The 12,077-nt window shown below is 37.3% G+C and overlaps 1 protein-coding gene across 1 annotated transcript in view; it reads right to left on the bottom strand.

Annotated features, from left to right (window-relative positions):
- The window catches only part of Zpbp (zona pellucida binding protein), a 390,789-nt gene that overhangs the window by 374,438 nt on the left and 4,274 nt on the right, over nt 1–12,077 (bottom strand). The gene's annotated exons all lie outside the window — the stretch shown is intronic.

A 12,077-nucleotide genomic window follows, 5' to 3' on the forward strand; every position in this document is an offset into this window, starting at 1 on the left:
GGGCATTTGTTCAACTATGTTCATAGCAGCATTATTTGTAATAGCCAGAACCTGGAAACAACCTAGATGTCCTTCAATGGAAGAATGGATGAAGAAAGTGTGGAATTTATACACATTAGAATACTACTCAGCGGTAAAAAACAATGACTTCTCGAATTTTGCATGCAAATGGATGGAAATAGAAAACACTATCCTGAGTGAGGTAACCCAGACCCAAAAAGATGAACATGGGATGTACTCACTCATAATTAGTTTCTAGAGATAAATAAAGGTCAGTGAGTCTATAATTTGATATCCTAAAGAAGCTAAATAAGAAGGTGATCCCAAAGAAAAACATGTAGCTATCCTCCTGGTTATGGGAGTAGACAAGATTGCTGGGCAAAAATTGGGATCTTGGGGGTGTTGTGGGAGGGGGGTAAGGGGAAATGGGGAGAGAAAAGTGAGAAGGGGAGGTTGGGGGGAACTTGGGGAAACAGGATGATTGGGATAAAGGAAGTTTAGATAAGGGATCAGGGAAGCACATATCTTAATTAAGGGAGCCATCTTAGAGTTGGCAAGAGACTTGGACCTAGAGGGACTCCCAGGTGCCCAGGGCGATGTCCCCAATTAGTTCCTGGGGCAGCTGAGGATAGGGAATCTGAAATGATCCTATCCTATAGCCATACTGATGAATATCTTGCATATCACCATAGAACCTTCATCTGGTGATGGTTGGAGATAGAGACAGAGACCCACACTAGAGCACCGGACTGAGCTCCCAATGTCCCAATGAGGAGCAGAAGGAGGGAGAATATGAGCAAAGAAGTCAGGACCACAAGGGGAGCACCCACCCACGGAGACAATGGGGCTGATCTATTGTGAGCTCACCAAGGCCAGCTGGACTGTGAAAAAGCAGGGAATAAAACCGGACTCTGAATATGGAGGAAAATGAGGGCTGCTGAGAAGCCAAGGACAAAGGCACTGGGTTTTGATCCTACTTCATGTTCTGGCTTTGTGGGAGCCTAGCCAGTTTGGATGTTCACCTTACTAGACCAGGATTGAGGGGGGGAGGACTTTGGACTTTCCACAGGGCAGGGAACCCTGACTGCTCTTCAGACTGGAGAGGGAGGGGGAGAGGAGTGGGCGGAGAGGGAGGGAAAAGGAAGGCGGGGAGGGAAATGGGAGGCGGGGAGGAGGCGGAAATTTTTTTTTCTTTTCAATAAAAAAAAAAAATTGGAAGACATAACAAATCCCTTAAAGGAAACCAAGAAAAAGCAATCAAACATATGAAACAAGCTATTCAAGACTTGAAAACTGAAATAGAGATAATAAAGGAAACATAAGCCGAGGAAATTATAGAAACAGAAAACATGATAAAACAATGTGGAACCACAAACGCAAGCATAAAAAGCAGAATACAAGAGATGAAAGACAGAATCCCAAGTGCTGAAGATACAAGAGAGGAAATAGACTCAGCAGTCAATAAAAAAATTAAATCTAACAAAAGCTTAACACAAAATATCCAGGAAATATGGAACACCATGAAAAGACCAAACCTAAGAATACTAGGTACAGAGGGAGACAAAGTTCAACTTGAAGCACAGAAATTATATTTAACAAAATCATAGAAGAAAACTTTCCCAACCTAAAGAAAGATATGCCTATGAAGATACAAGAAGCTTACAGAACACCAAATAGACTGGATCCAAAAAAAAAAAGTTCTCTCACCACATAATAATCAAAACAATGAACATACAGAATAGAGAAAAAATAAGAGCTGCAAAGGAAAAGGGTCAAGTAACATATAAAGGCAGACCTATCAAAATTAAACCTGACTTCTTAATTGTGACAATGAAAGCCAGAAGGTCCTGGTCAAGCATTATGCAGACATTAAGAGATCACGAATGCCAGCCCAGACTACTACATCCAGCAAAACTTTCAATCACCATAGAAGGACAAAACGAGATATTTCATGACAAAACCAGACTTCACCAATACCTAGCCACAAACCCAGCCCTACACAAAGTACTAGAAGGAAAATCCCAACCCAAGGAAGTTGGCTACATCAACAAACACCGACAATTGATGATCTCACAGCAGCAGATCCCAAAGAAGGGGGAAACATATACAATAACATCACCAACAATGAAAACTAAATGACCAGGAAATATCAAGCACTGGTCATTAATATACCTTAATATAAATGGACCCAACTCACCTATAAAAAGACACAGGTTAACAGATTGGATATGAAAAGAGAATCCATCCTTCTGCTGCACATAAAAAACACACTTCAACCTCAAAGACAGACATTACCTCAGAGCAAAGGGATGGGAAATTTTTCCAATCAAATGGACTTAAGAAACAAGCTGGTGTAGCTATCCTAATATCTAACAAAATAGACTTAAAACTAAAATCAATCAAAAGAGACCAAGAAGCCGGGCGATGGTGGCGTATGCCTTTAATCCCAGCACTCGGGAGGCAGAGGCAAGTGGATCTCTGTGAGTTCGAGACCAGCCTGGTCTACAGAGCTAGTTCCAGGACAGGTTCCAAAGCCACAGAGAAACCCTGTCTCAGGGGAAAAGAGAGAGAGAGAGAGAGAGAGAGAGAGAGAGAGAGAGAGAGAGAGAGAGAGAGAGAGAGAGAGACCAAGAAGGACACTTCATATTAGTCACAGGAAAAATCAATCAAAAGGAAATCTCAATACTAAACATCTATGCTCCAAATACAAGGGCACCCTCATGTGTAAAAGAAACACTTCTAAAGCTTAAATCATACATAAACTCCACACACTAATAGTGGAAGACCCCAACACTCCCTTCTCACCACTGGCCAGTTCAGTCAGACAAAAAATTAACAGATAAATTAGGGAAATAACAAATTTTATGACTCAAATGGACTTAATAGACATCTATAAAATATTCCATCCAAACATAAAAGAATATACCTTCTTCTCAGCACCTCATGGAACCCTCTCAAAAACTTACCACATACTCGGTAACAAAACAAACCTCAACAGATACAAAAAATGGAATAACCCCATGTATCTTCAGATCATCATGGCTTAAAACCAAAATTCAACAGCAACACTAATTCAGAGAGCCCGCAAACACATGGAAATTAAACAATGCTCACCTGAAGCATCAATGAGTCAAGGAAGAAATAAAGGGAGAAATTAAAGACTTCCTAAAATTCAATGAAAATATCCATACAACATGCCCAAATTTATGGGACACAATGAAAGCAGTGTTAAGAGAAAAGTTCATAGCACTAAATGCCTACATAAAGGTAGGCTCACAACCAAAAAAATATAAAGAAGCTGGACAAATCCCAGGCTAGTGAATTAACAGAACATTTGCTTACAATGCACTTCCTGTTTACTTAGGTAATATTATCTCCTTCTGGAGTCTTTGATGCACTTGAAGAATTTATAGATATAGTTTTCCTTAGCTATGATAAAAGATAAAGTAGATATAAATATTGTAACTGTAATTCTTTTTTTTGTAACTGTAATTCTTGCTTGATAACTGTTTTGTTATATGAAATTTTACTATGTTAAAGTTAAAGCCTTCCCTTTTGTTTAAACAGAAAAAGGGGAAATGATGTAGGAGGTTCTTCTGTCTATATGTTGCTTTCATTGGTTGAATAAAAAAAACTGTCTTGGCCTTTTGATAGGGCAGCACTTAGGTAGGCGGAGTAGACAGAACTGAATGCTGGGAAGAAGAGCAGACAGCTGACAGAGACAGACAGGCCAAATCTTTCACAGTATGCCATTGCCACATGGTAATAAACAGATTATTAGAAATGGGTTGAATCAAAACGAGAGAGTTAACCAATAAGAGGCTAGAACTAATGGGCCAGGCAGTGTTTTAAATGAATACAGTTTCTGTGTGATTATTTCGGTTGTAAGCTAGCCAGGCAGGATGAACAAAGGGCCCACCGTCCTGTTACAAGGAACATACCTAAACATAATAAAGGCAATATACAGCAAACCAACAGCCAACATCAAACAAAATGAAGAGAAACTCCTAGCAATCCCACTGAAGTCAAGAACAAGACAAGGTTGTCCACTCTCTCCATATCAATTCAATATAGTTCTTGAGGTCCTAGCTAGAGTGATAAGACAACAAAAGGAGATCAAAGGGATACAAATCAGAAAAGAAGTCAAACTCTCATTATTTGCTGATGATATGATAGTTTACATAAGCAACCCAAAAAAATTCTATCAGGAACTTCTACAACTCATAAACACTTACAGTAATGTAGCAGGATACAAGATTAACTTAAAAAATCAGTAGTCCTCCTTTACACAGGAAAGAAATCAGAGAAACATCACCCTTCACAATAGTCACAAATAGCGTAAAATATTTTGGAGTGACTCTAACCAAACAAGTGGAAATCTTTGATAAAAGAAATTGAAGAAGACACCAGAAAGTGAAAAGATCTCCCATGCTTTTGGGTAGGTAGAATTAAAATAGTAAAAACGGCAATCTTACCAAAAACAGTCTACAGATTGAATGCAATGCCCAGCAAAATCTTCACAGACCTCAAAAGAACAATACTCAACTTCATATGGAAAATAAAAAAATCAGGATAGCCAAAACAATCCTGGACAATAAAAGAACTTCTGAAGGCATCACAATTCCTGACTTCAAACTCTATTACAGAGCTACAGTACTGAAAACAGCCTGATATTGGCATAGAAACAGACAGGAGGACAAATGGATCCAAACAGAAGACCCGGATATTAGTCCACATACTTACGAACACCTGATATTTGACAAAGAAGCAAAAAAATTATAAATAGGAAAAAAGAAAGTATATTTAACAAATGGTGTTGACATAACTGAATATCAACAAGTAGAAGAATGAAAATAGGTCCGTATCTATCACCATGCACAAAACTCAAGTCCAAATAGATCAAAGACTTCAATATAAAACCAGCCACACTGAACCTCATAGAAGAGAAAGTCAGAAGTACACTTGAGCACACTGGCACAGGACATCACTTCCTAAATATAACCCCAGAAGCACAGACACTGCGAGAAACAATTAATAAATGGGACCTCCTGAAACAGAAAAGCTCCTGTAAGGCAGAGGACACAGTCAGCAAGACAAAATGTCAGCCTAAACAGTAGGAAAAGATCTTTACCAACCCCACATCAGACAGAGGGCTGATCTCCAGTATATACAAAGAAATCAAGAAACTGATCATCAAAAGAACAGTAATCCAATAAAAAATGGAGTACTGATGTGGGGTTTCCCTCTGTGATTACCATTAATTAATAAGGGAACTGCTTTGGGCCTATAGCAGAGCTATAGAGGAACAGAACTAGGTGGCGAAAAACTAAACTAAATGCTGGGGAAAAGGACAGATGCAGAGAGAAGCCATGTAGCCCCCACCAGAGACAGACACCAGGCAAAACTATACCCAGTAGGTTATCCACAGCCATGTGGTAATACACAGATTAATAGAAATGGGTTAAATTAAGATGTAAGAGTTAGCATATAAGAAGTAAGAGCTAATGGGCCAAGCAGTGATTTAAATAATACAGTTTCTGTGTGATTATTTCAGGGCTGAGCAGCCGGGAACCAATAAGTGGCCTTCCCTGCAACAGAGTACAGACCTAAACAGAGAACCCTCAACAGAGGAATCTAAAATGACTGAAAGACACTTAAGGAAATGTTCAACATCTTTAGCCATCAGAGAAATGCAAATCAAAACAACTCTGAGATTCCATCTTACACCAAAATCGAAAACACTGATAACAACTTATGCTAGAGAGGATGTGGGGTAAAGGAAATCACTCCTGCATTGCTGGTGGGAGTGCAAGCTCGTACTGCCTTTTTGGATATCTGCATGGCAATTCCTCAGAAAATTAGGAAACAACCTTCCTCAAGACCCAGTAATACCACTTTTGGGTATATATCCAAAGGATGCTCAATCATAACACAAGGACATGTGCTAACTATGTTCATAGCAGCATTACTTGTCATAGCTAGAACTTGGAAACAACCTAAATGCCCCTCAACTGAAGAATGGATAAGGAAAATGTGGTATATTTACACAATGGAGTACTATACAACAGAGAAAAATAATGACATCTTTAAATTTGCAGTCAAATGGATGGAGCTAGAAAACATCATTTTGAGGGAGGTAACCCAGACCTAGAAAGACAAGTATCACATGCACTCACTCATAAGTGGTTTTTAAACATAAAGCAAAGAAAACCAGCCTACAAATCACAATCCCAGAGAACCTAGACATCGATGAAGACCCTAAGAGAGACATACAAAAATCTAATCTACATGGGAAGTAGAAAAAGACAAGATCTCCTTAGTAAATTGGGAGCATGGGGACCATGTTAGAGGATAGAAGGTGAAGGGGAGGCAGGTAGGGAAACAGAGAAAAATATATAGCTCAATAAAATAAATTTAAAAAGAAAAAAGAAACATAAAGAAATCAAGAAACAATCCCATTCACAGTAGCCTTTTCACAATACCTAGGAAAAAAACATAAAACAAGAACTACAATGAAAACTTGAGAACACCAAAGAAAGAAACTTAATGGGACAGTAAAAGATAGAAAGACTTCTATGTTTATGGACTGGCAGGATTAATATTATGAATGTGCCTATATTACTGAAAACAACTTACATATTCAATGAATTCTCCACTAAAATACCAATGGCCTTCTTCACATAAATAAAAGAATTCAAAAACTCACGTGGGTTCAAAAGACCCCAAACAGCCAAAGCCATCCTGAGTGGAAAAAGAATCACTGCTGGAGGTACCACAATGTCTAATTTTAAATCATATGACAAAATAATACTGACACAAAATAGGTACACAAACCAATGCAATTGTTCAGAGGAACCAAAAATGAACCAACACAGATATAGCTATAGTCACATGACTCCCAACAAAGGTGATATAAAAATATATCTCAGACAATAATTAGCCTTCCCAGTAAACGGACAGAAACAGATATCCACATGGAGAAGACAAATTAAATTTCTAACATTCATTTTCTACAGAAATCAATTCAACATAGAGCAAGGATCTCAACATTAGGCCTAGGCAATACTTTCTGAATAAAATCACAAAATCTCAGAAAATAGAAACAAGAATTACAAATAGAATTGCATGAAATTAAAGAGCCACTGCACTTCAAAGGAAACAACAGAGTCAACAGAATAGAAGAAAATTTTTGACAACTATTATTCTGTCAATAGACTATTATCTGTAATATAATTTGTAATTCAAAAGTTAAACACTATAATAGCAAATGGTCCAATCAGAAATGAGAATGTGAACTGAAGAGATACCTTTCAAAATAAGAAATGCAAACGTATACCCAATGAGACTCTCTTGGAGAAAGTAATTTTTTCTTTGCAAATGGTCATTAATTGGAGGTAGCTTCTTGGTTGAGAATGAGACCTTGTGTCTACTTCCCCATCTCAGCAGTAGTCCCCCATCTGAATTGGATCTGTGCAGGTTATATGCGTGCTATCACAGTCTCTGTTACTACATGCATGTGTCCTGTTGTGTCTGCAAGATACTGTTTTTTGTATTACCCATTCTCTCTGGCTGTTACAATCTTTCTGACTTCTTTTATATAATTCCAAACCCTCAGGAAAGGGATTTGATGAAGACATCCCATTAGGGCTGAGTTTTCCAGGTTCTCTTATTCTTTGCATATTGTCCAGTTTCTCCCCCCACTTACAGGTCCTTGACAAATATGGCTCCAGGTTTTATGTTTTTATGGCTGTGTGATTATGTGAAGAAATGAGTGATTCTAGGTGTATATATTTGTATCTTGTGCCTGTCTTGAACTCTTTTCTTTTTATTTTTGTATTTTATCTTTCTTCAGTTGTGTCTGTTTTGTGTTATTATCATTTATTTTGTTTTATTATTATCTCCTAGATGCCTATCTGTTTTCTAATGGGATACAGAAAAGAGGAGGATCTGGATGGAAGGGGAAGTAGGATGGAACAGAGAAAAGCAGAGGGAGGGAAGGAAACTGTAATCAGGATATATTGTATGAAAAAAACATATTCAATGAAAGAAAATAAGAAAAAAAGTGAATGCAAATGTCCACTAAATCCATGATAAGAAGTCAGCATCCTTATCCACTAGTCACGTGCAAGTGAGAACCATATTGAGATTTCATTCCATTCAAAGTGGTGATCACGAAAACCTGGTACATATATACTATGAAACACTACAGTATTCAGTCATAAAGAAAAAATGAAATCATGAACTTTCAGTGTAAATGGGTAAAACCAGAAAAGATAATAAAATGTGAAGTAACCCAGGCCGAGAAAGACAGACACAGCATGTTTTCTCTCACTGGAGGCTCCTAGCTCCAAATCTTCAGATGTGAGCACATGACTTGAGGTGACTGCAAAAATCAGGGTGGGAATAATTGAGAGGGAAACAGCAATAAAACTGGGAAAAACACAGAACTCTAATTAAGAGGGGGTAGTAAATGCAGAAGGAGGGGGAAATTAAGGATGTCTGAAAAGTCATAAGGAATCATACTATTAACTACCTACATAAAATAACTATAGTATATAATATATATAAAATTTTCCCATCTGAGCTGGTAATGCTCCCTCTAACAGTCAAAGGCCAGCTAACAAAAACCCTAGCTCCAAGCATGAAAGTTCTCTTTTGAATTGTTGGTCAGGGTTGTCCAGGAAACTCCTGAAACATCACAGTTCCTTGGTTGCCCCCCCGAGATGGAAGGTAAATCCCGGTTGCAGAAGACAGCATCTACATCAGACACAGGGCCCTGCAGCCCCTGAGTTAGAACTAACCTGAAGGCCTCACTTTGAGTACTAGCTTTCATGGCAACAGAAGGCAGCATGCAAACTTCCAAAGAAAAGAAAGACCAATAGTCCTACCTAGTTATGATATCTATGAACTACAACATCCAGAATGGCACGACAGCTTTAACTTTACAGTAGTGTCATACATACGTTGGCAGTAAACAACAACTATGTAATTGGACTTAAGGCCTAATCAACAAGAGGGAAATCATGCCTGGACCTAGAGACCTATCCAACTACACAGTGTTAGTGAAGTCATGGATCTTAGAGAAGAACACCTAACCACCACTTCACTGAACCAGCACAATAATCCCTAATAATATTTGAAATATCTGTCCTAATTACCCACAGATAAGTGTAGTCCTTACCTCTCAAGGAAATATCTTTGTGCAACAAATTAAAGCCATTAGAGAAAAATATAACCAGTCAAAATGTAGAATTGACAATCTTAATCTCTCTACAGCACAACTCTTGCACCTAGCAGAGATTCAAGAGAGGGGGGACAGAGACAGAGGAACAGGAAGTTGGCTGTGAGATTGTGTCTCCAAGGAATGCCAAATCTAACCAACATGACTTCATAAACAGGATAACCCCAACAGACATGTTAACATGGATAATGGGAAAGTTCTGGAAGCTTTAACCCTACACAAAGCACTATACGCAACTGAGAAAACTGTGAGCAGGAAAAAATAGTCTTCCTCAGGAAAGAGTATACCAATTGTCTTTCCAGAACCAAAGAACAAGCCTGGAAGCATGCGTACAAATACCATTATACAGATTGAGCTGGTTGTATACACAAACAAAAACAAAAACAACAATTAAAAGTGAAGCCATGAATTTTAAAGAGAATAAGGAGGGGTATATGTGGCTGGGGATTGAAGGGAGGAAATTATATAAGTATATTATAATCTCAAAAAAATAAGAAGAGATTTTTCTAAGAAAACAAATAGAGAAATACAAGTTAGGACATGGCTGGACATGGGCAACAGCTATACACTGTCTATGGGATACTAATTAGTGTAGCCACTATAGAAATCAGTGTGAGGGTCTAAAAAAACTAAAAATGGTACTATCAGAGGTTCTAGCTATAAGGCCCTTGGACATACATACATACATACATATGTGTGTATATATGTATATGTACACATATAAATAAATTATATTGTATATATACATATATAAATACAAATACTGTGTATATGTATATATATACATATATCCATCCAAAGGAAACTAAGTCAGCATACAATAAAGACATGTGCACACCAATGATTATTGTGGTACTATTCATGACACCCACATTACAGAATCAGCCTAGGTATAAAACAACATGGACTTTTAAAATGAGAATTTTATTCAACCATGGAATATAACAAAATTGTGTTATTTCGGAAAATATGATGGATCACAAGATCCTGGCAATAAATCATGCTTGGCAAGATATATATATATATATATATAGCATGGTGAATCTGTATTTTGTGCGGTGCATGTGTACAGTAAATGCATACTTATTCATTAGACTGTGAGAGCAAAAGATGGCACTGACCATCCCTTATTGCTCTCCCCCTCATTCTATTCCAACACAGTCTCTGATGGAGCCTGAAGCTCAGTTTCAGCTAGGCTGTCTAGCTAGTGAGCTTGAGATTCACCCTTCTCCTTCCCTTAATGCTAGGGTTACAGCCATTCAGGACCACACCAGTTTTTACATGAGTGTATGCATTTGAAGTCAGATTCTCATGCATAGACAGCAAGCACTCTTACATCTGAGCCATCTCCCTAGTCTTGGATATTTTTAATAGAATATAAAAGGAAAAGGGGTACTAGTGCAAAGACAGAAGATGATGAGGGTGGGCAAAGGAGGGGGAATGTGATCAAAGTATGCTATATATTATGAAAACATAATAATGAAACTATTACTTTTATACAAGGGGAAGATAAGATACTAAAGAGATTTGCGGAGAAGGTAGTTCATTTATAACCAAAGCAAAGACCTCTGGAACAGACCTTTTGCTCATAACCCTCATAAGAGGCAGACCTGCTAACATTCTCGCGACATAGGAAAACAATTTGACAAAAATCCAACACTCTTAATAGTGAAAACACTCAAAACAGAACAGAAGGAATCATTTTCAGTCAGATTAAGAACATCTTTAAAATCACAGCATTGTGTTGAATACTCAAAATTGGAGAGATTTCCTATCCTCTAAAATAGCACAGCACAAAGCCATTTGCTATAACCAATATGGACGAGGAAGTTCTAAATGAAGCAACTTGCAAGAAACACTTGCATTCATAGCAGAAACAAAACCATGCAGCTAACTTTTGGAGTCATACTTTGCATGGAAAATGCTAAAGAATAATCCCAAAGAGAGCTAAGAAATAAATTATGCAAATTAAAGGTATGATATCAATATGGAAATGTTAATAGCATGTCTATAAACAAACAAACAATCTAAACCTAGCTAAATTAAATTCTTTCATCTAAAACAGAATTAAAAGGGTACATAGGAAGAAACAATAGATCTACAAAACATATTCAGAAACCTACAAGGCAACATGAAGATAAATTAGTCTTAAACAAATGTGAAGTTACTTAATGTTTATTGAGTGAAAGGATTAATACGGGGAAAAATTGATCTATAGATTCAGTTCAATCATATTTTAAAAGTCCAATGTACTTTTATTGAAATTGATACTGATTATAGAATTAATGTGGATTTGAATGTGACCCAGAGTAGCAACAAAAAAAATCTTAAACAAAACAAAATTGAAGGCTTTACATTTAATTACCGAAAGACTCACTACAACGCAATAACAATTCAAATATCAAAGGTGTTAGCATAAGAAACAGAAATGCAGACCAATGGACCAGAATGGGGAGCCCATCACTAACCCCACAGCCAAATAACAGTGGCAAGACAGACTTCAATAACACAATAGCCATACACCAAAGAATCACAAGCAAAAATTAAGTCAGAATGGATTACAGTGAAGACTATGATACTCTTAAAAAGAAACAAAAGGATAAACTAAGACTATCAAAGTTTAAAATGTACTTTTCAAAAGACTTAAAAAGTAAACATATAATTGACAGGGTGGGAGAAAATGTTAGTAAGTCATACTATGTTTAATAAGCTTCCAACAGTCAGGATATTGTGTGGTATTATTATACAGTACTAATGTAAAAGAAAAAACACTACAACTCAACAAAAGCAATAAATAAGAGCCAGATATGGTCTCAAATAGGCATTCCTAATATAT

Source organism: Alexandromys fortis, unplaced genomic scaffold (assembly GCF_014885135.2).
Source record: "Alexandromys fortis isolate MF-2015 unplaced genomic scaffold, M_Fortis_MF-2015_v1.1 scaffold_7, whole genome shotgun sequence".
NCBI lineage: Eukaryota > Metazoa > Chordata > Mammalia > Rodentia > Cricetidae > Alexandromys > Alexandromys fortis.